Source organism: Castor canadensis, chromosome 14 (genome assembly GCF_047511655.1).
Source record: "Castor canadensis chromosome 14, mCasCan1.hap1v2, whole genome shotgun sequence".
Classification (NCBI taxonomy): Eukaryota; Metazoa; Chordata; class Mammalia; order Rodentia; family Castoridae; genus Castor; species Castor canadensis.
In genome coordinates this window covers 9,387,673-9,414,466 of record NC_133399.1, presented here as the reverse complement: position 1 = coordinate 9,414,466, position 26,794 = coordinate 9,387,673, and the positions used below count along the sequence as shown (strand labels likewise).

The following is a 26,794-nucleotide window of genomic DNA, read 5'->3' as shown; positions in this document are numbered from 1 at the left end:
AGGAAGGGACACCTACGGGTTTCACGGCGGGAGTCCACCATTCCCTGCCGGCCCCAGTTCCAGTGTGAAAACTGTTTGCACACCTTAAGGGACTTTGTCACCTGGCTCACTTTTGAGGTGAGACTAAACTGTAATGCAGAAACTCTTTCTGGAGAAGATTATCTGAATGCATCTTTGTGTGACTGCCACAGATTTTCCTCACATGTACAAGTTACATGTTGACACCGGCAACTCTATTCGTACAGAAACAGACTCACCACTCAGAAAATGTCCGGAAAAACAGACACCACCTGAAAATGGACAGCACCCCAATCCCATCCTCACCTGGCCTCCTACTTTCCTCCTCCTCCTCTGCAGTGTCTCAGTCACCACTGTGTAGCTGTTTTGTACATCAGGAGTCCACATGCAGGGGAGGGAAGATGCTCAGGAAGCACCAAGGCTCAAGAAAGGCCTCAGCTTGGAGTCACTCACCTCCACGCTCTGCTCCCTCTTGGTTACTGAGTAGTGTCACTCCAACATTGAGGAGGTGAATGAGACAAAGATGCTGAATCCAAATCTTTGAATTAGACACCATGAGAGCTCCCGCTTCCATTGCACAGTGACTTATAATGTAGATAAGGAAGATCCCAAGATACTTTATATGGATGTTAAATTGCCACATAAGCAATCCTTCAGATTGGGAAGATTCCAGCACACTGTTCACTTCATGTGAACACATGCCATGCAACAGGAGTAAATCAATGTGAACCCTCCCCGTTTTCCTCAGCTTCCAGATTCCCTCTCCTCTTCAACTGAGGGTTGTCACCAGGGTCTCTGGGGTGAGGGGAATTACTTATTCTGTGTGCAATCATTTGAACCACTTGCTGGGAGCCAATGGCTCATGCCTGTGATACTAACCATTCAGGAAGCAGAGATAAGGAAGGCTGCAGTTTGAAGCCAGCATGGGCGAATGGTGAGAGGCTATCTCGCCGTCTGAAAAATCAGGGCTCGGGGGTGTCTCAAGTGGTAGACATGTAACTGTGTACGAAAAGTGAGGCCCTAATTGAAAGCCTCAAAAGTACCAAAGAAAAGAAAAACCACCAGCTTTTTCTTAAACATACAACTTAACCTTGTCATTCATTCATACCTATAACACATTTTAATTTAAAACTTAGGCACAGCAAGAGATTAACATCAATATCCAATAACAGAACTATCATACCAATACAGTGTAATGAGAAAATATGAATGTCATCTTTTTTTTCTCTCTCTCTCTCTCTCCCTCTCTCTCTCTCTCTCTCTCTCTCTCTCTCTCTCTCTCTCTCTCTATGGGACTGGGATTTGAACTCAGGTGTTCATGCTTGGAAAGCAGGTGTTCTACTGCTTGAGCCACACCTCCAGTTCATTTTGTGCTGCTTATTTTGGAGATGTGGCTTCTCAAGAACTCTTTGCCCAGGCTGGCCTCAAACCAAGAGCCACCTCATCTCAGCCTCCCAAGTAACTAGCATTACAGTAATGAGCACCCATGCCCCGTCTCAATGAGACCTTTTGTGTGTGTGTGTGTGTGTGTGTGTGTGTGTGCTGGTGGTACTGGGATTTGAACTCAGGGTCTTACACTTGCTAGGCAGGCGCTCTATGACTTGAGCCACTCCACCAGTCCTGTTTTGTGTTGGGTTTTTTTCAGATAGGGTCTCATGAACTATTTGCACAGGCTGCCTTCAAACCTCTATTCTCCTGATCTCTGCCTCCATTTTGGCCTTCCTTACTGAACCTTCAAGGTACTAGCAGTCTTGCCTTTTCATAGGAAGAGGAGCTTTGGTTTGTTTATTTATTATTACATGCCTGCAATTCTAGGTACTAGAGGTGTGGAGAGGGCAGAGATCAGGAGGTCACAGTTCAAGGCCAGCCTGGGCAAAAAGTGAGACCTTATGTCAAAAAGACCCAGTGGTGATCATGACTGTAATCCTGTGGCAGGAAGGCAGGGAGGGGGAAGGGAGATAATGAATGATAATGAGAGATAATGAGTGCTACAGTGAAACAAAAATAACAGGATTTGGGGAATGGCACCTGGGGTGAGACAAGAGAAGGGTCACCTTGCTCCAGAAGTTAGAGTGGCCAATGAAATAGCATATGACCGACCATGTATGGGACAAGCTGTTACCCCGCCCCCCATTTCTGTAACCTGCTCTAAATGGTATATAAGGAAAGTCCCCTTTGTTCTCCGGTCTCAGCCTTTGGACTCAAGAACTCTGAGTTGTCACTGCTGGCCTGATTAATAAACTTGCTTCCCCAAAGTTTTGGTGCCCCAACTCTCTGTCTGAGCCCTCCTGCAACAATCCCAGCAACTCGGGAGGCAGAGATCAAGAGGATCATGGTTCAAAGGAAGCCTGGGCAAAGAGTTTGTAAGACGCCAATAACCCAACACAAGAAAGGGCTGGTCCTGAACTCAAACCCCAGTACCACAAAACAGAAAAGAAAAAACCATCACCTACAAAAAAAGTGATGAAGTGGCTGAAGTGTAGAGCACACCCCTAGCAAGTAAGACCCTGAGTTCCAACCCCAGTAACACACACACAAAACAGCTTCCCTCCCACACAGATGCATAAAATGCTATAGTTTCTAAAACACATTCAACGAATCAACAAAAACTGCTTTTCCAAATCTACTAGATAATAAAAGATTTCTTGTTTTATGCAACAAAAAAAGTATAGTTTGGACTGGAGATTTGGCTCAAATGGTAGAATACCTGCTTTACAAGCATGAAGCCCTGAGTTCAAAACCCAGTCCAGCAAAAAAGCAGAAAAAAAAAAAAACCAAGAAAATGAAACCTAGCCCAATGTAATAAAGACATTGAAACTATTCTGTAAGGACACCATGCTATTCACAGAGAATAAAAATAGATCAGAGTAAGGAAACCAGTCTTCACTGGGCCATCGTGTGTACAGATGAATGGCAGAGCAGCTGTTGGGCAGCAGTGGTGAGCTCAGTGACCTTCACACCCGAGGCAGGGACACACTGATGTCACTTGTGTGGACCCATCGTACACCCTGTGGTCCATGCACAACAATCAAATTACTTGAAAGAGGAAGATGAAACCTGAACACAGGGATACACAAAGAGAAGGTTTCTTGTGCAGAAGACAACCAAGCCACAGGCTGGAGGCAGAGCGAGGGGTAGAGCGCCTGCCTAATGATGGCAAGGCCCTGAGATCCATGCCCACCACCACTGCTTTAAATCCCAAATTTTATTTACGGCAGAATGAAACAGGCTCAGGTCTTTTTTCCAAATACCCAAGTCCCAGGATCCGTGATGCAGGCTGTTGTCTGGACCTTGAACACCCCTTTTTTCTCTAGTCTCAACCCTAGTGAGACTAAATGCCTGCATCTTAGACCTGATCAAAATAAGGTTTTTACACATACAGTAGAAGAGGGGGAAGAGAGAACAGAATTAACAAGTTTTTACATTAACTCTACAATACAAATTGTCCTTGGATGTTTACATATGCACATGCAAAAAGGTTTAAGCAGTCTACAACAGAGATCTCCAACAGAAACACCTTGGGGTTTTTTCCCCAACCTTACATTTTTTATTTATTTTGTCCAATTGCTAACAAAAAATTCTTAAGTGACATCAAATGCTCACTCAGGGAAGCCTCTGAAGAAAGAATCCAAAATTCCTTGTCAACAGATGCAAAACCCAGATGTTTATTTCTCTGTCTCTCCAGATGATTGAAAAAAAACAGCAAAGACATGCAAAGATATGCAAAGATATGCAAAGACAACAAGAAGTCTGGGAATGAAAGCAATTCCTGTAGCTGTGGGCACTGATTTATCCTTCCTTCTGTCCAGGGTTCGTATGTAGTAAAACCATGATAAATGACACCTGTGACAGGCATCATCCTCCAGAGGTTTCTCATGTTAGAACATTTTGTGTTTTCTGATTATGGACTCTCAACTTGTATGCACTTTTTTTTTGGGTGGTCCTGGGTTTGAACTCAGGGTCTATGTGCTCTTAGAGCTTGTGCCACCCCAGCAGCCCTTTTTGTGTGATGGATTTTTTTCAAGGTATGGTCTTGTGAACTATTCATCAGGGCTGGCTTCCTATTGCGATCCTCCTCATCTCTGCCTCCTGAGGAGCCAGGATTACAGGTGTGAGCCACTGATACTCAGTCTCCATGCAGTTTCAAAGAAAATTTTCTGAGATAAATGAATCTGAAGCTGTAAGGTACTGCCAAATAAAGACCACGCCACGTGTGGAAAAGAAAGATTTATTGGAACAAGACTGCAGGGCTGTCACTCTTGGGTTCAGAGTGAAGCAGCTTGGCTGAATTGGGTAGTGGGCTTGCCAAGCCATGGGGGAGGGGGAGAGAGAGAGAGAGTCTGGTCTCTGATTATCTTGGATCACCAGATGGAACAGATTGACATGCTTGGCTAGTTTAGTAACTGGAAGTTCCTGAGTTGTTTTGCAAGCCAAGAAACAATCAGGCAGGGAGAAACAAGCGGTCATAAATCAGGGGGTCTGGTTTTGGTGGTAGCCTTGGGACCTTCTGCCTGCCCCAAGAGTGCCAGGGACCTAACAGAAGCTAGATGAATTTCCAATATTTCCTTGTTTTTTAAGTATCCCATAATACCAAGATAATAAATATTGCTGTCCATTCTGAGTTTAAATTACCTTAGATTTGTCCAGAAGTTTCTGTGCTCATCTTCAGTGTTTTGTTTTTCCTGTGCTTTTCCTAAAATTTAGATCCCTTCAAAATCCATTAAGAATTATTACAACAGGGCTGGCAAAATGGCTCAAGTGGTAGAGTGCCTGCCTAGCAAGCATGAGGCCCCAAGTTCAAACCCCAGTACCACCAAATAAAAAAAAAAAAAAGAATTATTACAACATTGTAAGAAAATTGCTAAATTCCTGACACATTCCTAGCATAAAGCCATCTTGCCTGCTGCTCTATTCACCATAATGGTGCTCTTCACAATCCAAACCATCCAACAGTACTGATAACCCAGAAACACTTGCTCTCTGAGTGACAAAGTGAGGGAATGGTACTGTCTTTACCTCCAGCAGCCAGGCTCCTGAAGGTTTCCAGCCTCACATCTTTGTAGAGCTTCTGGGAAGTTTCCAGCAGAGCCCACTCCTCAGGGTGAAGTTCACAGCCACATCTTCAAAGGTCACCGACTCCTAAAACGCCCCACATACATTTTGAGGAGGAAGGGTGAGGCTCAGTACTTGGGGTGTACACACAGTTCATCACTAATTCATAAGATGCTGTCTCCCAAGTTTTCACTCCATTAGTCACAACGCTCTTAGGCTCCACCCATTCTCACACCTCTCATGCTGCAGTTCTCATTCTAGCTTGCAGCTATCTGGCAAAGCAACAGCACAGCAAGGACACCCTGTGTGTAGATGGGCCACTAATTGTTCTTTGTATCCCGGCACTCTAGAAACTGCATAACAAATTCCTGCTACCCAGATCCCAGAACAGAGTAAACACCAGCTGTCCTGAGACTGCATAATCGTCCCCATCATGGAGAAAGTTCACCGCTCCTGGTGTCTGGGGAATCTTACTGGGACAGACACGTCACTGCCCTAACTGTAAAGATGGCTTGGCTTTTTCAAAGAGTTGAGTACACAGTTTGCTATTTGTTCACACCTATTCTCCCTCTGAGTGTTTGCCATATTCTGACATGTGCATTAGAACGATTCCACTGGCTAGACCCAAAACACACTGGAGGATGGAACTCTGATGAGCTCGCTTGATGGATGCTATTTAAGCCTTCCCCACAACCTGCTTCTTAAGGCCTAGTGCTGGTGGCTCACTCCTCTAATCCATGCTGCTCAGGAGGCAGAGATCAGGAGGATCGATATTTGAATCAAGTACCATGCAAATAGTTCAAGGACCATGTCTAGACAATACCCAACACAAAAAAGGGCTGGAGGGTTGGCTCAAGTGCAAAGCCCTGAGTTCAAACCCCAGCGCCACCAAAAAAGAAAAAAGCACACAACACTCAAGTTGGGAGTTATGGCAGTGAGTTTGTTCTTTGTGAGCAAACTGAGAGACAGAATTGTTTGTACCTGTCTTGTAGCCTACTCTGAGTGAAAAACTAGACAGGACTCTTTCTTGAAAGAGAACTCACTATGCCCCAAAATATAATTATAGCCTTGAGAATGTCAACAGGTAAAACAAGGCAAGGGGTGGCACATGTCCTCAGAAACAGCACAGTGTCACCAAGGTTTTCCGGCTATACAGATGTATGATTCTATATAGCTACAGATAGACATACAGATAGCTAAATGTATAATATCCAAAACACACCTATAAAGAGTTCAAAAAAATTAACAAGCCTACAAGGTATAATAAATGCCTAATAACTGAAAATCTTTGCAATAACAAAGGGATAGCCTATCTAATCCAAATTTAATACTACCTTAGGCTCAGCACCCAGCACCACAAAACAAACAAGGTTTCTAAACGTGTGAAAATAAACACACATATTCAGAAGGAAAAAAATATGTCAGTGGTCAAAAGTGACATCATTAGGTACATAGAAAATCCTAAAGGACACAAAAAACGTTCTGGAATCCATGAGCTTAATTTATAAAGATCAATGGCTTAGTTATTATCTAGCACAAACACGTGACTTGAAAGAAAAACAGGAGCCAGGCACCAGTGGCTCACGCTTGTAATCCTAGCTGCTCGGAGGCAGAGATCATGAGGACCTTGATCTGAAGTCAGCCAGAGGCGATTAGTTCTTGAGACCCTATCTCAGAAATCCCACCACAAACAGGGCTAGTGCAATGGATGAAGTGCTAAGAGTGCCTGCGTAGCAAGTGAAGCTGAGTGCAAACCCCAGTGCTGCCAAAAAAAAAAAGAAAGGAAAACAGAACAGATTTATATGCACACCTGGGAAAGACAATTAAAAAAAAAAAAAAGCTAGCCTGGGCAAAAGGTTCCTGAGACCCATTTCTAAAACATTCAAAAGGGCTGGCAATGTGGCTCAAGTGGTAGAGTGCCTGCTAGCAAGTGTAAGGTCCTGAGTTCAAAACCCATACCCGCACAAAGACAAAGAGAGCTGGGGCGAGGCTCAAGTGGCACAGCATCTGCTAGAAAGGGCAAGGCCCAGAGTTCAAACGCCAGCACTGCCTCCCACCCCACAGAAGACAGACAGACAAACATGGTTAGCTGAGCTGACTGTAAAAATGAAAACAATGAGCCAGGTGCAGGTAGCTCATGCCTGTAATCCAAGCTACTCAGGAGGCAGAGATCTGGAGGATCACAGTTCAAAGTCAGCCTGGGAAAATAGTTAATGAGACCCTATCTCGAAAAAACCCAACATGCACAAGCAGCAAAGTGCTAGTGGAGTGATCAAGGTGTAGGCCCTAAGTTCAAGCCCCAGTACCCCAAAAACAGGGAAAAAAAATGAAAACAAGAAGCCAACTTTCCTTCAGTTTCTCCCTTTCCTCCAGGCCTGGGATCTCTGACCTGAGACCACACACCATTTCTCCTAAACCTTCACCCAAAGGACAGGTTGATGTGCAGACAGCTAAGGAATGGATCCAGCTGCTGAAATCAGGATATGAGTTGTCTGTGCAGTGTAGAGTGAGAGTGACCTGGAAGCATGAGGGAGGGTGCAGGTTTCTGGTCACGTTGTGCTGTGGATGTGGATGTTGAGCTCACAGTGCTTTTGTGTGTGTGTTTCTATGCTGGGATGGAATGCAGGGGAGCTAGAGACAGATTCCTGCTCTTCTCCCCTTCCTGAAAAGCCTGTGGTCTGTGGTTTCTCACCTGCCCTGTCACCTCGTTTGTGATTCCTGGCGCTCTTCTTCTCTCTCTTGAGTAGTCTCCTCTTTGTTATCCTCACTTTTCTCAGTCATGGAGTCACACAGAGGAAGCTGCTATTATGCCATCTTACTCCCAAAGCCAAGGGTTTTCTTAATATACCCACAGTGAGCTTGTCAGGAGAGTCCTGTGCAGATCAGTTTTATGGACAGCCTTGACAATTCCATCTGAGAGATGTTGCAAATGTGAACAAAACAGGTGAAAGGTCCTGAGTCATAATTCCACCTCACCTTTAGCTAAATCACCAGTGGTCTAGGAAAGGAGCTGATCTCCCAACACTAGAATATCTCACACCTTGACACACGATCTCAGAGCTGCCTGATAAACACTGAGGGGCTATTGTTCATCTCTTTGGCTTCTTCCCTTCACTAAGCCACTGCTTATCTACAGCTTTGCGTCTTTATCCCACTGACCTAACAAACCACCCCCCTCCATTGCTCTTCTGCCAGCTTCTCACCTGGTTGACAGGTACCAGCTGGTGACTGCAGCCAGGAATGAGTTAGGCATACCTCCAGGGACCTGGGGTAAAGATAGCAAGGCAGCTCAGTGTGGTCAATGCCAAAGAAAACTCACTCCTCCTAAATGCAGCCCACATCACATTTCAGCTAATGATGCTGATGTGCTTCCCCACACAGTTGACAGAAGTGGGGAGAGGCTAGTATTTTCTAGGAACTCCTGTCCAGCTGTTATAGTGTGGGGCAGACTGGGTTGTTCAAGGACACTCCTTTCTGTTTTTCAAGGCTCTCTAAAGAGCTATTCTAGGAGGAAGGGGACTCCATTTAATAAACTTCCAGCTCCCTTACACACCTCCAACAGATATTGTTAAGAAGACATCTCTTCTTAAACAATCTGGACTTTTATACTAAACTCCCATTTTTGACATTTATGTTTTCCTGGAAATCTCTAAACACTAGTATAGCTTCAATAATCCTGGTTCCAGCAGGCTTTTGGCTCAGACAGAGTTCTCTTTCTTTTCTTACTAAGGTGATTCAAGAAGGTGTAAACTAAATCTAGGATTCAGAGATGTGAAAGGAGGGGAAATCAGATAGTAGCCAGTAAAATGAATATAGTTTGGTAATGTAAGTCACACAGCACAGCTTTACAAAGTCGCTGCATGGTAGTGAAGGGAACTTCTATAAGGAAAGGCTTTACCACACTGCTTACCACCCAGTGTTTTTCTCCACTGTGAGTAATTTTATGATTTTTAAAGTAACTGGCACAAGGGAAAACCTTTCCACATTGCATACATATATAGGGCTTCTCATCACTATGAGTTATTTCATGCTTTCTTAGAGAACTGGAATAACCAAAGGCTTTTCCACATTGCTTACACCTATAGGTTTCTCTCCACTGTGCTTCCTTTCATGAGACCAAAGGTAACGGGGATCCATGAAAGCCTTCCTGCAAGACTTACACACATAGGATTTCTCTCCTATGTGGAGTATTTCATGTGTCAGAAGGAATCTGGAACAAGCAAAGGTTTTTCCACAATGCTTACATGTAAAGGGCTTCTTCCTGTGTGAATTCTTTCATGTTGTCGAAGACAATCAGAGCGAGTAAAGGCTTTCCCACATCGCTTACATGCATAGGCTTTCTCTCCATTATGAAGTTTTACATGTCTTTGGAAATAACTGGAAGAAAAAACTTTCCCATGGTTTCTGTACAGTATGAGTCCCTTCTTATATCTGACGGGAACTGTGACACCTAAAGGTGTCATCACTATGTTTATTGTCATAGGATTTCTCTCCAGTGAGAGCCATGCCATGCTTCTGAAGGCACTCAGGAGATCCAGAGGCTTGCCCACGTTTCTTATGTTCACACAGCTTCTCTCCATATTCCTGACACTCATCTGGTTTGTGTCCCGAGAGTTCTGTGGGGGACATTTACTGGTGCATGAGCAATGAGGACTTTTTGACACATGTGGTTTTCACATGGTGTTCCTCCTGGATGAGTTTTCTGGTTCACAATATGCTCTGGAGTTTGGTTGAAGAGTTCGACACGATGACTACCTTTAAAGGGTTTCTTCACCACTTCACCTCTATAAGAAATGAGGAATGCATAATCATTATTATTTTTTGGTGTTACTGGGGTTTGAACTCAAGGTCTCATGCTGCTAGGCAGGCCCTCCACCAATTTAGCTACTCCACCATTCCCTTTTTTCTGTTGGGTATTTTTGAGATAGGGTCTTGGGAGCTATTTGTGCAGGCTGGGCTCAAACTGCTATCTTCCTGAGTGCTGCCTCCTGAGTCTCTAGGATGACAGGTGTGAGCAGAAGGAATGAACTAAGATTTTGTTGTTAATGACGTACCTCAAGAAGAGTTGGGGTTTATGTGGTACTGTAACACTGTCTCCCACAAGGTATTTGGCAGACACTGAATGTTTGTATCATATTTAGAAAAATTGCATGTTCCTGAGTCACAATGCTAAAGACTACAGGAAGCATGTTGGATCCTGAAGTACTTCCTTATCTATAATGAAATGCATTACAGCCCAATAACTTTATAGATTGGTACCATATTTCATACAAATTCATTTTTGTGTCAAATACACCTTTTACCAAAAGTCTGAAGGTAACTTAATATTACATTTTAAATCATATCGTGCATGGAGCATTGAAGCTGGATGTGTTTGTATCTTTTGCTTGTTTCTTAAATGTCTTGTAAAACCAAGATTACAAAGAGACACTGCTTCTACTGTGAGTGCAAATTACCTTAGATTTGTCCTAAGTTTTGTACTCATCTTCACTCTTTTGTTCTTCCTGTGCTTTTCCTAAAATTTAGGACCCCCCCCACCAAAAACCCATTAAGAATTATTACAACATTGTAGGAAAATTCTTAAATTCATGTTGCATTCATGGTATAAAGCCATGTTGCCTGTGGCTGTATTCACCAAAACGTTCCTTTTCCATATTCCAAATCATGCAACAGCACTGATAACCAAGCAGTACTTGCTTGGTGACTGATTAAATGAAGGAATGGTAACGCCTTTACCTATAGCAGTCAGGCTCCTGAAGGTTTCCAGCATCACATCTTTGTAGGGCTTCTTGGAAGGATCCAGCAGAGTCCAGTCCTCCAGGGTGAAGTTCACAGCTACATCCTCAAAGGTTACTGGCTTCTAAAACACCCCACATACATTTCCAGAAGGAAGGGTGAGACTCACAGTACTGGAGCTCTAGACTCAGGTCATAACTAGTTCACTCGATGAACAAGGTCTTAGGCAAGGCCGCTCAGTAGAGGCAGCTGCCACCCAGCCAACCGTCAGGGACAAGCAGGCTCGTTAAAAGCAGCTGTGCCAGACAGAACCACAGCAGCCAAAAAATCCCCAAGCGTCCGACGACAATCCGCCAGCGCGCCTCCATTCTTTACCCCTTCCTGCCCTGCTTTCAACGGCTCTGTGACGCGTCCTGTCACCAGCTTGGGACTCCCCTGTCCTGCGGCTTTTGGGCTCAGGTGGAAAGTCTGCACAAAGGTGAGGCCCAGGCCTCATGACGATGTAAGGAACGCTGCGATTTTATGTGGGATCCGCCTCGCAAATCGCTGCCGTGCTTCCGTTCCGCATGGACCTTGTGAGGCAGTGTCCGCCCCCGCTGGGACAGCCCCAGTGTCCCCTAAGTCCTCTCTCCTCTCACTCAAGAGCCACCGGCTCCAGGTGTCTCACCTGACATGGGCTGCGACGCCCCTGCTGCCACGCCCCCCTCAAATACTGTCCCTCCCCATCAGCTTTTCCTTAAGACCCGGTGACGTCACAGAGGTGACCGTGACGTCACAGAGGGCGCGGAGTCCCCTCCCCTCCCTCCGCCAAGCTGCACAGGACGGCCTTTCCCCCGACCCTGAAGACGCAGGAGACCCGGCGCCACCGAGGGGACGCGGGGACCCACAGCGCGCCCCGCGCACGACCCCGCACGAGGCAGGAGCCGCCATGGCCGCCGTCACCGCGCCGTGGGGACACGCGGGGCCGAGCCGCGCACAGGGCTCCGGGCGGCCGAGGTGGCCGCTCGCATCGCAAAGGGGACGGACGCTGTCCCGGTGCCGACCCAGCCCCACCCTGCGCCCAGAGGAGCGAGGGCCGAGCGCAGCCGGCGGGGACGCGGACCGCACACCGGGGCCGCATCCGCCACCACCGCTTCCCGCCGGCCCCGGCCCCGGCCGAAACCTCACCATTTCCCGGCTTCCCGGCGTCGTCCTTCGGCTCCACAGCAGGGGCCAGAGCCGCTGAGGCTGGGACTCTGCGGGACCGCTCAGCTCCGATGCGGATTTCAAACACCGCGGGCCCAAAACAACGGCCCAGCTACAGGCTTCGGAACCAGCTTAGAACCGCGCTCCTCATTGGACAGTTCCTTCGGTCACGGAACGCCGTTTCTGATTGGCTAATGTTCCAGGCCACACCCCCTTCACTTCTGACTGGCGGGCGATGCATTCGCTGCCTGGCTCTGCAGAACCCAAATGACAGATTCCTCTCGCCGCTCCCCAAAGTCCGCGCTTGCTCTCCTGGGGGGATCTGGCCCAGCCTCGGGTCTCATTGCATTGAGCAGAACCAATCTGTAGTTTTCCAGACCGGGCACCTGCTTCTTACCACGACTCAGGAACATCTTATGCTGTTATCTGAAATCACTACTTTTATTTGTGGGACTGGAAGAATTGCTCAAGTAGTAAAGTGCCTGCCTGGAAAAAAAAAAATGTTTGTGCTCTCATAGAAGAACTGGAAATTAGTTTAGCAATAGAGGAATGAATTACATGTTTTCCTTCTAAATAGATCCTATTTTACACTTTAATATATTCTAGGTTTTTGTATTTTTCTTTCTTTTTTTGGTGATAGTGAGGTTTAAACTCAGGACTTCATACTTGCAAGGCAGGCTGTCTATTGCTTGAGTCACATCTTCAGCCCCGAGGTGGATTATTTAGTCTCTCTTTTTTATTCTTTATTCCCTTCTTTAATTGTCATACAGATAGAGGTATATATGTACATGGTTTTTTGCTTCAGTTTTAACATGTGTATATTGGTGTATATTAATTATACAAGGAGGTTTCATTGAGCTATTTTATACAAGCACAAAATTTCTTTCATACTGTTCCAGGAATGAACAAAATCACCGAGATCACTTTTACAGGAAGCAGGGGACCCAGGGGAGATAATTTCTCAAAGCCCTGAGCCCTGATCTGTGTCAGGGGCTTGGTTAAATACTCTTTAGGTGGGTTACCTGTGGTCACAGCAAAACAAGTCAGTTAGAAAAAGCAGGTCAGTTATAGAGTTTGCTCCTTATCCCCCTTCCTACTCCCTTATAGTATGCGGTTACAGTTGCCGGAAACTTTGCAAGGCTAGCAGGTGGCTGCAAATTTGCAAGCTAGCAGAAAGCTGCTTGTGGACTCAGAGTGGGGAAACCAAGGTGACTAGCAGACACACTAAACCCCAGGAAAACAGCCAACATTCCCGTTTTGATGCTTTGACATTTTATTGATCAAAATGCATCATCTCTCTTTTTTTTAGGGATGGGATTTACTCTTTGGTAACCTTGTTATAGATATGATTGTGTGGCTTTCATTTCACTCTGGCTTTTATCAGGGTTGATATGGACCTCATGACCAGTGGCAGCACGCATGGGAGTATAAAACAGCCCAACATCATAATTAATATAGCCCCAAACTTTGTTTTAAATCCTCCTATTGCAGAGAACCATCCTCCAAGCAAATTATCAGGATTTCACGCTTGTTAAGTCTGAACTGGAACATGAGCAATCATTTAAAAATTTATCTGTGATCTCTTTTATTGTCTTTCCCGTATAATGGCATTTTTAGTCGGAGTAGCACGTAAGCAGAACTCACAGGACAAGGGGTTCAGGTTTGCAAAACGAACCCAGAATAGAAGCAACCAAAAAGCGATACCACATCCTGTTAGCAGGAAAAAAAGAAAACTGCCAGAGACTTTTGATCTGGCTTTATCCCTCTGGGGCAGTTACTGCCATTCCTATTGACCAAAGCAAAGCAAGGTTACAACACCAAGAATAGAGATAGGTAAGGGATGGCAGAACTTAAGTATCACCACAGACCACTATGAGAAACGATAGGCCATTATCTGTTTAGTTGATTCCTCAAGCTTCCTCCATGCGTTGACTAGTCAACTTCCAGATTGAGAATAGGGCAAAGCTGACAGTCCCCTCCTCACGGTCAGTTTGAGTGGGTTGTTGGAGTCTACTTGTCTTTTTTATTCCGGAGCTGCTTTCTTTACTCAGGTGTGATGGATCCATAGTGTAATTTTTGTCACCTTGATTACCATGGAGTAGTCAGGATCACCAAATAGGGCCCTCTCCACTGAGGCTGGTGAGGCTGGAGATTTCACTCCTTTATCCAAACCTAGTCATCTGGCTTAAAGGAATGCCATCAGTGGTTAAGCTGATAGGGATATTTGTTGAGCATGGCAGTGTAAGTCATAGAGCATTTTTTCCAAACTGCACATATGTTGGAACAAGGTTAGATTTTTTTCAAAGTCTTTCTTAATGTCCTTTCACTAGTAGGGGTGGCCTTCCAAAGAGAATCTCATAGGGCAAGACCCAGTTTGTTTGGTGGGGCTGCACCTGATTCTAAGTAAATCTAATGGCAAGATCTGTTTCTAAGTTAGGTGAGTCTCCTGACAGAATTTACTGATCTGAGTTTTAGTGTCTGATTTAGCCTCAACCTCTGAGGCTGGTATGTTGTGTGAAGGTTTTAGGTTATTTTTAGTCTCTTTGTCATTTAACAACTTTTCTCACAAAAGCTGGTTCATTGTCTGATCCAATGGAGATGGAGATCCCATACCTGGGAATTATGTCCTTTAATAAGGCACATACTACTTTTTGGGCCCTCTCTATTTGGATGGGGAAAACCACTATCCACTCAGAAAAGGTGCACACAATCACCAGAAGGTATTTGTCTTTTCCCTCTGCAGTAACCAGTCCGCCCCGCCGCCTTTTTTTTATATATATGGCCCCATGTATGTGGTTCACACATATAATCCTGACTCTTTGGAGGGTGAATCAGGATTGTGGCTCAAAGCCACTTCAATCACAAACTTCATGACACCTCATTCACACCTGTCATCCAAGCTATGCAGGAGGCTGAGATTAGAGGGTCACAGTTCCAGGCAAGCCCACAGGGGGAAAAAATTTCTTGAGACCCTATTTCAATGGAAAAAAGCTGGCAGTGGGTTGTGTGCCTGTCATCCCAGCTACATGGGATGCATAAAATAGAAAGTTCATGGTCCAGACTGGCCTGGGCAAAAAGCAAGACGGCTGCTCCAAAATAACCAGACTAAAAAGGGCTGTAGGTGTGGCTGAAGTAGTAAAGCACCTGCCTTGCAGGTACGAAGCTCTGAGTTCAAATTTGAGTGCTGCTCAAGGTTCACAGGCAGTGGAATGAATAAAGTATCATAACTACGGTTTACCTACCATCATATGTGCAACGCACTGAGGCAAGAAAAGAAACACACATACGGATCAGCTGAGTGGCTCAAGTGGTAGAGCACTGACCTAGCAAATGTGAGGCCCTGAGTTCAAACCCCATTCACCAAAAAACAAAAAGATAACGCACACACACATGCTTACACAAACACAGTTCAGTATAATCCTACTGGAAAATTAATGTCATCATTAAGTCCTTCAAAATTCAAAAGAAAAGCATGTAAAATTCTGCTTAATGATGGCCATGCTATAAAGAATATCCAAAAAAAAAAAAAAAAGCAATTCTGCAGTCACCCCTGGATGCAGAGCTGGACAAAATCAGGGAGCCATATCAGCAATGACCAGGACCTATGGATTCACCAGGGCAGAGATCTTGTGAATGTTGTTATCTTATATAAGCAAGTATGAAACAAATAATTTATTTCAAGAATTCTCTTTGCTTCATCACATCTCATTATTCTAACCACTGAGGTTCCAAGTAAGAAAATCACCATTCTAAATTCAAGTGATGACAGAGAATAATTACATGCTTAAGTAAACTGATAATTTGTCTTGTTTTGTTTTTTAACTGGGGTTTGAACTCAGGGCCTCTTGCCTGCCAGTCCTCTTTTGTGTTGGATATTTTGAGAAAGGGTCTTTAAGACTATAGGCCTGGGGCTGGCTTTGAACTGTGATCCTCCTGATCTCCGCCTCCTGAGTAGCTGGGATTACAGCCATGAGCACAGGTGCCCAGGCAGAGCCTGTCCTTTTACAATTGTGCTTTCGTTCTGTTTCTGACACCAGATACAGCTTCTTTCCTTAGCAGAATTATAACACCAGACTGCATTTATCCTCTGTGGCTTCTCACCCTTCCCACCTCAGGTCCTGCCAGCTCTCTTTCTGCTGAAGCTGTTAATACACCTGTTCACGGTGCTGGTGATAACCGTCATCACCTGCTGTCTGAAGTGAGTACAAAGGGCACACACCCACGAGCCTCTTCCTGCGTGTACTTCCAACTCTGAGAATGTTTCTGTGGTCACTTGCATTCTGCCTCAGCTGGTCTCTGCACTTCGTGTCATCATCTCTGTGTTCTGCATTACCAGACGTTCTCTTTCCACATTTGGCTCCACTAACTCATTTATTTTTTTCCTGTAGCACTGGGACTTGAACTCAGGGCCTCACGCTTGCCAGGCAGTTGCTCTTACTCCCAATCTCCTTTCGCAGACTTTTGTGATGGGTTTTTTTGAGATAGGGTCTTGTGAACTATTTGTCCAGGTTTGGCTTTGAACTGTTATCCTCCTGATCTCTGCCTCCTGAGTGGCTAGGATTACAGGCATGAACCACCATACTCATCTCTCAGTGTCTTTAATAGACTGATGTGCAAGTGTGAGGCCTCGAGCTCATGGCCCAGTGCCACAAAAACCAGAAAACAAAAAACAATAATAAGGACAACAAAACAGCCTAATGTTACCAGTGTCTTTCAAAGAAATGGGAACCTAGGGGAAATCTACCTCAACCATGATTGATGATTATATCAGGATGATTAAGGTCACCAGATGTACTTCCTGTAAGATGGACACACGGAGAAGTAGGTCGGAGAAGAACCATACACGTCATTCCTGACCCATTGCCACGCCAGCACTGCACCTGAGCCCTGGTCCTTTTGCCCTCTGGCCTCTGGGTACCAGAAGCAAAGAAAGGATGGGATTACAGAGCTCAGCTCTCATGCCTGCTAAGCGGGTGCTCTTACCGCTTGAGCCACTCTGCCAGCCCTTTTTTGTGATGGGTTTTTTCTAGATAGGGTCACAATAACTATTTGTACTGTGATCCTCCTGATCTCTGCCTCTTGATTACAAGCATGAGCCTCCAGCACCAGGCTAGGATTGTTTTCTTAAAGATTGTCTGTACCCCCCTCAGGTCCTTTCCAGACTTCTGCTGAGTCAAGTAAACATCATTGAGAAGACATTGTCTAAATTAGAGAAATTTTATTTCTCCAAAAATCCAGAGCTAAAGCAGGCACTTGTGGCTCACACCTGTAATTTCAACAACTTTAGAGACTGAGGATCATGGTTTGAGATCTGCCCAGGCCAGTTGTTCATGAGACCCCCCATCTCTAAAAGTAACTAGAGCTGCCATGTGCCCGTGGCCCATTCCTATAATCCTAGCTGCTTGGGAGGCAGAGATCAGAAGGGTCATGATTTGAGGCCAACCTAGGCAAGTCGTTTGTAAGACTCTATCTCAATATATTTGACACACGAAAGGGCTGATGGAGTGGCTCAAGAGAGAGAGAGAGCACCAGCCTTGCAAGCATGAGGCCCTGAGTTTAAATCAGGTACTAGAAAAAATAATAACCAGAGCATAAAGGACTGGAGGTGTAGCTCAAGTGGTAGAGGGTCTGCTTTGCAAACATAAAGCCCTGAATTCAAACCCCACCTACTTCCCCCCCAAAGAAAAAACAACAACTCAGATCTAGATCAGTCTAGATGCATTTGGCACTTAGGGGAAAGGAATGAGCCAGGCCCCTCCTTCCAACTGCAACCTGGTCTCAACCTGCAGTCTACACAAACCGTTTATCTGGGCTCCTGCTGGCTGGAGATCCAGCGTTCTCTGTGGATTGTCAAGTTCCTTCGTGATCTGTCCTTACTCATGTATCCAGGCTCCCTGTCTCCATCTGAGGACATCCCCATAGCTTTGTTTAAACTATTCCCGTATACCAAAAATGCTGTCCCAACATGCCTGGGAAGCTCTTCTCTGCCCTTCAATCTTCTCCAAATGGGACACCACCTCTTCCACAATCTAGTGTTAGAAATATCTTTAAGATATTGGACTGGGGGCCAGTGGCTCACACTTGTAATCCTAGCCCCTCAGGAGACAGAGATCAGGAGGATCATGGTTCAAAGCCAGCCTGTGCAAATAGTTCAGAAGACCCTATCTCAAAAAAAACCCATCACACAAAAAGAGCTGGTGGAGTGGCTCAAGGTGTAGGCCCTGAGTTCAAGTCCCAATTTGACACACAACAAAAGGATGTTGGGGTGTCGACACAACTCAGAAGTCAACAGGCAAGGCAAAATTCACTTTTGTAGAAGGGTGCACAGTAGAAATTCTGGGCAGTAAACACACCGGCTGGGAGGTCCACCAGGGTTTCATCTCTAACACCATGCTGCCCCCTCCCCCGCCCCTGGATTGGGCAATTTAGGGGCTCGAAGTCTATGCAGTTGACTAACAAGAAAGGGGCCAGGTTGGGAGGGAGCTTTGGGAACAAAGAAGCTTAAAAGTTCAGGATATGATAACTGTTTTAGGTTATCAGCTCTAGAACCAGGGCATCTAGCAGAATTATTTATTTATTTATTTATTTATTTATTTATTTTTTTTACTGTTTGTCCTGGCCCAGCTGAGGATAACAACCTTTGTTCTTAGTAGAAACTTTTATCAGATTAAGCTGAGTTCATGAAGTGAGCGTATGGGAAGCAAGTTAGTAAGGCGGTTATTACTGATCAAATTCTTTGACAGAAAAGACTCAACCTCAGCTGATTCTTACACTGGCTATCCTCCTGATCTCTACCTCCTGAGTAGCTAGGATTACAGGCATTGCCCCCACCCCCTGGGTCTTTCTTTCCTCTTCCTTTTTTTCTCTTGTCTTTTCTTTTCTCTTTCTCTCTCTCCCTTCCTCCCTCCCTCCCTTCCTCCCTCTCTCTCTTCCTCCCTTTATGCTGGGGCTTAAACTCAGGGCCTCAGGATTTCTAAGCAGGTGCTCTAACACTTCAGCCACATCTCCAGCAATTTATGTCAGCTTTTACAGCTTGATTGTTTCCCTGAATAGGTTCGTTTATGTTATTAATTTTATGGGTTTGGAATTGTTCACAACATCTGTGGATGGTCCTCTTACTGTCCATGTAATTAGTACAGATCTCACTTTTGTCACTGGTGTTAGTAATACGTGTGTTGTCTTTCCTTTTAGTTACAGTGTCTGATTGAGGTTCCTCAGTTGTAATGATCTTTTCAAAGAACCTCGTCTTCTATTTCTTCATTTTATATATTGATTTGTTACTTGTAATTTCATTGATACATTATACATTGTCTTCTGTAATTCTTACATTCATCTACTTATGTGAACATTACCTGGCTTTTCTTTTCCTGATATTCTCTCTCTCTTCCTCCTCTCTCCCTCCCTCCTGTTTTTTGGTGATGCTGGGCATCTAACTCACACTTGAGTACACTAGACAAGTGCTCTTCCTCTGACCTACATCACCAGATTTTCCCTGATTTTCTCAAGTGTAATGTTACACTCAGTGGTGTAACATTGCACTTCATCTTTTCTATTGTATGCATTCGTGCTTTGTTTTTTTCTTATACACTGTTTTTTCTGTATGCAGAAGTGATGTTCATTTTCACGTACTTTGAAACACTTAAATATATTGTGAGATTTCCCATTGACAACATGTGCTGTGAAAAAGTTTGTAGTTCCATCTGTATTCCTTGGAGGGTTCCCAGCCATGTTTCTGCTATTGATTTCCAGTTTCATTCCAATATGGTGTGAGAGCAGGGTTTACCTGGTTTTTATTTCTTTAGATTTGTTAACGTCTGTTTTGTAACTCAGAACATGGTCTGTGTTGGTGAGTTTCATGTTATCTTGAGGGAAAAAGTCTACTTTTTAAGTACAACTGTTTAAATATTCTGTAATATCAAGAGAGTCCAGTTAGTGTGTGATGCTATTGATTTGAACAATAACCTTACTAATTTTTTGCCTTTTGGGTCTGTCCACTAATGATAGAAGTGCTTTGAAATCTCCAGATACTGTTCTGTGATTTTCCTTTCCTTTCCATGTTTGACCTAAGGTGGCTCCATGATCTGTTCAACAGAGTAAATATTAAACATTGCATGTTGGAGAACTGACTGCTTTATCTTTATTTAATAGCTATATTCCTTGTTATTTTCTTTGAGACACAGTTTGGTTAATCTCAAATTAATATAGCTTTTGTAAAGCCTTTGGATTACTGTGAGAATGGTATATCTCTCTGCATAATTTTGCATGTAATCTTTTGAGTTGATCTTCCACCTCTTTGTTTTCTTTCTGAGCCAGGGTCTGACTATATAGCCCAGTTAAGCCTGAATTTACAGTGTATCCCAGGGTGGCCTCAACCTTGCAGTCCTCATGCCTCAGCCTCGGGAGTGCTGGGATTACAGGTGTGTGCCACCCTTCCTGGCTCTGTCTTGTTTATCCAAGATTTATTTATATAGTTTATAACAAATGAAAATAGAATATATTTGTAATTTGAAACATAGTAGTTTGAGGCATCCATACATTGTCAAATGGGTAAGTTGAGGTATAGAGTGAGTACATTACTTCACCTACTGGGTTTTTTTTTTGGTGGGAGTGGTACTGCAGTTTGAACTCAGAACAGGTTTACCACTTGAGCCACTCTGCCAGCCCTTTTTCTGTGTTTGGTATTTTTGAGATATGGTTTCACAAGCAATTTGCCCTGACTGGCTTTGAACTGGGATTCTGCTGATTTCTGCCTCCTGAGGAACTAGGATTACAGGCATGAGCTGCTGGTGCCGACAATACCTATTATTTTCATGGGGGAATCAGGTAAACTCCTATCCCCTGATAATTTTCCAGGTTCTTCACCATATTCACTATGCTGTATAATAGATATTGTGAATTCAAGTTTCCTGCCCAGTTGAAGTTTTGAACATTATGTCTGCATTTCCCCCAAGTCTTTGTATTCAAGATTGTTTTCCTTTTTTTTCAGAATCAAAACATTATTGAAAAAACCAACAGAAAGTAGGATATCATTGCTGTGTACCTTACAAAATCAAATATAGTTACATTCTCTTGAAGAGTCACTAAATTAAAAGAAGTAAAAGTTGTTTTCTTTCTGTGAGAAAACATAAATTCAGGAAGTTTTATAGATCAGCAGTGTTGCTTTCTTCCAGAAGAGCAACCTTCCAGGAGCCTGGCTTCTCCTCCTGTAGGTGACACTGAGTTGTTTAACATCATGCACAAAGAAGCACTGTTTGCACATGGCTGAAAACTGGGGTAATCTTGTAGCCACCTGAACATTTTACATCCATGAAATATGAATTTGAACTTGGAACTAATAATTTTTCTAAAGTTTTTTCCTTTCCTCCTGCAAGGAAAGATGTAGAAATCTCTAACCAAAGGCATGTTTAGTCCTTTGGCAAGCCTAATGTGTCTCGATCACTCAGGTAACAGCCACCTCCAGCAAGCATATGAGCTAAGAGTTTTGTTTTGTTTTGGTTTGGTTTTTTGGTATAGAAAACAATGTGTAGAAAATGTATCTGTCTCCAACAACTGATGACATCCTTTACCACACCATCTCTTCGCTTCCTTGAATGGCAAGAAAGTGAACCCCATACACGTGTCACTTTACCTGCCCTGACTTTTCATCCCAGCCTGTTTCCACTGACCCTTAAACTCCTGGTCCCACTCTCACATGCTGTACTTCCATCCTTAGAATAGGTACACTTCCTAGACGTACCAGGCTGAGAGGTTCTGCTGTGCCTTCTGCATGGAGACTGTCTGGGAATGTGTGACCTAGGGATGGTCTGGAGTAAGACATACACAGAATGAGTGGAAAAGTGACCCCAAAGTTTCTACTTCAGTGTGTACATTGTGACATTGGAAGAGGTGTTTACAATATATCTTAGATTTACCCCCTCCTTCTTTCTCCTTTATCCTCCATTCCCCCTTCTTAGAATTGTGTCAACAGACATCATTGTTCCACCTTCATAGTGAGTACATAGTTTCCACCATATTCGCCCTCCTTCACTGTTTCCCTTTGTCCCCCCACCCCATCCTTGTGCTGGGTATTTTTGAGATGGTCTCTCAAACTATTTACCCAGGGTTGATTTTAATCCTCCAACCTCCTAATCTGTGCCTGCTGTGAAGCTAAGAATACAGGCATGAGACACCTGTTCCCAGCAGTATCTAAATGTTTGATGGATCCTGTATTTTTGTCACACCTGAATTTCTTTACCCAACCAAGGTGATATAATTCCCATATTCTTTGGGAGTATGCAGTTTAAAATTTCAATTTAGGTCTATGATCCAAAGAGACCAAATAGATTATATATGTGAACCACTGTGCCTGGATTTTTAAAAAAAATTTTTTGGTTTGTTTAGTTTTTGTTGTTCTGATGTAGAGTCTCCCAAGGTAGTCCAAGCTGGCAGTGAACTCACAGTCTTGCCTCTGCCTCCCAAGTTCCTTATTGGTTGCATTTGCATATTTTTGTATATTATTTGTTGATATACAGAATATTCAGTGGAACAGTAATATTCGTAAAAGGAAAAAAAGTCAAGAACAAAAACAGTTGACAGGCTAGGAATGTGTGGCATACTATGAGAGCATTTGGACCAGCAAGCGTGACGTCCTGGACCCAATCTCCAGCACCACACACAAACACAAAGAAAAGAAGGGGAGAAATTTTAGCTGAAATCCCTGTCTATTGGAAGGTGTTTGAACTGTGGAGGGTATTGCCTATTTGGGGGCATACTTCAAAAAACATACACTTTGTCCCTGATGTTTCCTGTCACTCTGTCTAACTTCCTTTCACCATGGGATGAGCTGCAAGTACAATTCACCATCCAATCCTTTCTCTGGAAATGGCAAGCTTTCAGTGTACTCCTGAGACAAAATACCCACATGGGAGAGATGATGGTAGTGAAATTGTTTTCCAGGGGAGAATAAATTCCCCATAATTCTTATTCTGCCATCTGCTCTGAATCCTATGCCCTGCCTATATAAATTAATACATTATTTTGGTACTCATCTTAAATGTCACTTCCTCAGCAAGTGTCTTTTCTCCTACTTCAGTTAGCTGTGTTGCTTTTTCTCTGTACTGTATTCACTGTACTTTTCACCATCAGGGAAATCCTATCAAGATCACTGATGATATTGGTTTCTTAACAATTTATGAAGAGTTCAGTCATAAGAAATTGTTCTGAACACTGTCACCAGTAGTTTTATCAATTATTATCCCTTAAATAATAAAAATCCTCCAAAACAGTACTATGGTGCTATGATCCACTTTCCAGAAACAGAGACAATGAAATTCCCTCTTACTGTGAGATAAACTTTAACTGCCACACATCTTCTTGGAGGTGTGAGTTTCTAAGGGCTGTGCTGAGATCCCTGATATTTACAAAGGTGACAATCCATTTAGAATATTCTGTGTATGTTCAGTGAGCAAGTAGTGTGACAGGCAAGGAAAAAGAATCAAAAGGATGTAGTCCTTACCCACGACATGAGTGAATCGTAAAGGACAGTTTCAAATGAATAGTTCAAACTGAATGACATAAGAAAGTCTCAGTTGAACTCAATGAAGAGACAGGATTCATGCATTCTCAGCAACTCTTGTCACCAAAATTGCCCTTAAAGGCCCATTCGCAGCAACACAATGGCTTTTCTAGCCTTTGTGTCAAAACTGTTCCAGCCTTGACCTGTTAAGTGGCTGCAAAGCCACTTCCACATTCTTCGGTATTTGATCCAGAAACACCCCACTTTTCCAGTACTGATTTCTGTCTGGATATGTTGTATGATCAGATTACAAGTATGTTATTACGAACATAAATTGTTTTCCTCCCAGGTCTGGAAACTTAAGTTGAAGACCAATAAGCTAGGATTTGGTTCAGTCTTGCTCTGTCCTCACGTGGTATAAGGTGGAAGGGTAAAAGAGCAAACCCCCATCATGAGCACTTTTTGCAATACGATAATCTTTTTCTTTTTCTTGGATGTGGCTAGGCTCCAACTTTCAATCCTCCCAGCTCATGCTCTTTAGTAGCTGGGATTACCACCATGTGCCAGCACACTGGGCTACGATTACCTTGAGGGCTCAGCCCTCATGACGCCAACACCTCCTGAGAGGCCACACTTCCAAATACTCTCGGAATTTGGTATCTTGCAATGGGTATCAAGTCTGCGCACAGGATCTGCAGTAAACATGACTACATGCTGCTCAGTTGCAATCTGAGCTCTGGATCCTACTTTCTAAAACCCATACTCCTGAGATTTAAATTTAAAAACAGCACGGTCACCAAAAGGTGATACACTCCTGTGTTCAGGCCACCACGGTGTGATGATAAGACTCTAAGAAGATGTGCTGTATGAATTTTTCCATGCGTGATGATTAATCTTGGGTGTCAAAATGACTGGATCATAAGATACCTAGAACATGGGCAAAGCACATTCTGGGTGTGTCTAGGGGTGTTCCCAGAGACAATTCACATTCACTCAGTGAACTGAGTGGAAGGTCAATCCTGAATGAAGGGAAAATCATCCAACAATGGGAGTCTGAGGAGACAAAAAAGTGAAGCATGGAAGCTTGCCCATGCTCCACCATTGTTGAGAGCAGCACTGCTGCCATCACCTGTAGACATCAGACTCCAGAGGTTTCTACCTTTCAATGTGTGCTGGCCACCAGTGCCTTCGCCCTCAAATTGAGGCTGCATCATTGTTCTGAGGCTTCTAAATTCTTGGACTGCGCAGCGATCCCTCTACCCAGTTCTCCATCCTATGGATTATGGGTCTATTCAGCCTCTGACCTTGTGGCATCCTAGTGAATCTCTTGTAATTTATGTACATTCATTCTGATCTATTGGTTCTCTTCCTCTGGAGAACGCTGATTAATGCAGCATTCAACAAAGACAGAATCTGACCATCATTTTGCCAACAGTTTAAATGCTTGCACACATGCTCCTGGAGTGACAATGAGCTAATGTTACAATCAATCAATGCAAAGTTGATACACTGAAACTGCACTTATAGGTGGCAGAGGGAAGAGTTTGAGTAATATTTTGAGGACAGGGATGGTGGAGAGGCTCAAGTGGTAGAGCACCAGTCTAGCTGTGTGAGGCCCTGAGTTCAAAGCCCAGCACTGTCGAAAGAAATTGGCATACAGTGTGTGACCCTGTCTCATGAAAAAAAATTAAAATTCCTGGGGAAGCATAGCTTCTGAGGAATTGAAGTTTGAAACAATGTGGGGTATTTCTCTCCTTCAAAGACTCATACTGCAACAATTTCTTTTCTTTTTTTAGTCATGGGGACTGAGGTTTGAACTCAGGACTTCTTGCTTATAAAGCAGGCACTCTATTACCTGAGCCACACCTACAGTCCTCTGCAATTATTTACTCCCTCAACACCTTGCTTTCCTCAGATTCAGAGAATTAAAGAGAAATATTACATACCTTCCTAAGGAGTGGGTGAGTGTATCAAGATACACCTTGACAAATCTACAAGAATAGAAATCATATAAAGTGTTCTCAAAGACAATACTGAAACTTAACTGGAATTGAACAGTTGGAAAACCTCCAAACAATCAGAGATTAAATCAGTGAATTTTTACATAATGTATATGTCAAAGAGAAGCCTCATGAGAAATTAAGAACTTCAAAATACATAAATGTGGGCTGGTGGATTAGCTCAAGTGCTAAGTCACCTGCTTGGCAAGAGTAGGTCCCAAGTTCAAATCACAGTACTGTCAAAAGAAATGCACTGAAAATACATAAAAATGAACACATCTTCTCAAAATTCACAATAATCACAGGACCCCGGGCTATGGAGAAATCTAAACCAAGAACTGAATATACTAGAAGAGAAGAAAGTCCTAAATGTAACAATCAAAACTTCTACTTAAGAGAAACTGTGAAAGAAGATGGAGACAAAGGTAAATCAAATATACAAAAGTACTGATTAGCAAAGATATCAATAACATTAAAGACAGGATATAAAACCAAACCTGGTTCTCTAAAAACACCCACTGCTTAGGCAAGATAAGTAAAAAGGAACAGCACACACAAATTACTAACAGTGGTCATGAAAGGAAGGCTGCTGGTAATGATAACATGGACTGGAAAAGGACCACAAAGGGACATCATGAGAAACCCCATACTCATAAATCTGATGACTTGGATGAGATGAATCAATTCAGGAGAAGTGATCTACCAAAACTTACACCAGGAGAGAGAATACACATAGAAGGGTTTATATTAAATACATTGAGTCAGGGTTTGCAGAGTGGCTCAAGTGTTTAGAGCACCTGCCAAGAAATCATGAGTCCCTGAGTTCAAACCCCACCATTGACAGAAAAACAAAATTGAAGACTATAAAGGAAAATGATAAGATCCCCCACTCCATGGTCATGGAGGGGTACAATTTGTCCTGTGAAAAATGCAGTATTACTGAAAGGGATCTACAGTTTCCATGCAACTCCATCAAAATTACAACAACTTTCTTCACAGGAATAGAAAAATAATCCTAAGATTCCTATGGAAGCCCAAAGAACCCCAAGCAGACAAAGCAATCCTGAACAAAAAGAGCCATGTTACAAAAAATATATAATAATAAAGGAAAAGCAAAAAAAAATTAAAAAGGAGCAGTGTTGATGGCATCACAATATCTGACTTTGAATTTATAATGCAGAGGCACAGTAACAAAAATAGCAGGCATTGTCAAAACACACACACACACACAGAAACAAAAAACACTAGACCAATAAATGGAACAGAAGACCGAGAAATAAACCCATAGAGTTACAGCTTATCTTTGAGA

The 26,794-nt window shown here is 43.5% G+C and overlaps 2 protein-coding genes and 1 long non-coding RNA gene across 8 annotated transcripts in view; 2 read left to right on the top strand and 1 right to left on the bottom strand.

Annotated features, from left to right (window-relative positions):
• Positions 1-3,747, top strand: part of LOC109675883 (zinc finger protein 669-like) — a 131,203-nt gene extending 127,456 nt beyond the window's left edge. Inside the window, exon 7 of the mRNA XM_074053357.1 lies at positions 3,704-3,747. The gene's annotated coding sequence lies outside the window, so the exon portion shown is untranslated. The remainder of the gene's footprint in view (positions 1-3,703) is intronic.
• Positions 1-12,160, bottom strand: part of LOC109693414 (uncharacterized) — a 31,043-nt gene extending 18,883 nt beyond the window's left edge. Inside the window, exons 1-6 of one of the 4 annotated variants that reach the window (XR_012441084.1) lie at positions 11,974-12,151; positions 10,807-10,930; positions 9,315-9,854; positions 8,274-8,335; positions 7,763-7,983; positions 1,297-5,157 (exon numbers count right to left, since the gene is read on the bottom strand). This is a non-coding gene — a long non-coding RNA (uncharacterized lncRNA). Of the gene's footprint in view, positions 1-1,296; positions 7,984-8,273; positions 8,336-9,314; positions 9,855-10,806; positions 10,931-11,973 lie in introns of those variants that run through there. The other 3 variants (XR_012441083.1, XR_012441082.1, XR_012441085.1) reach the window with 3 other exon arrangements.
• The window catches only part of LOC109692419 (zinc finger protein 20-like), an 85,841-nt gene that overhangs the window by 20,526 nt on the left and 38,521 nt on the right, over positions 1-26,794 (top strand). The gene's annotated exons all lie outside the window — the stretch shown is intronic.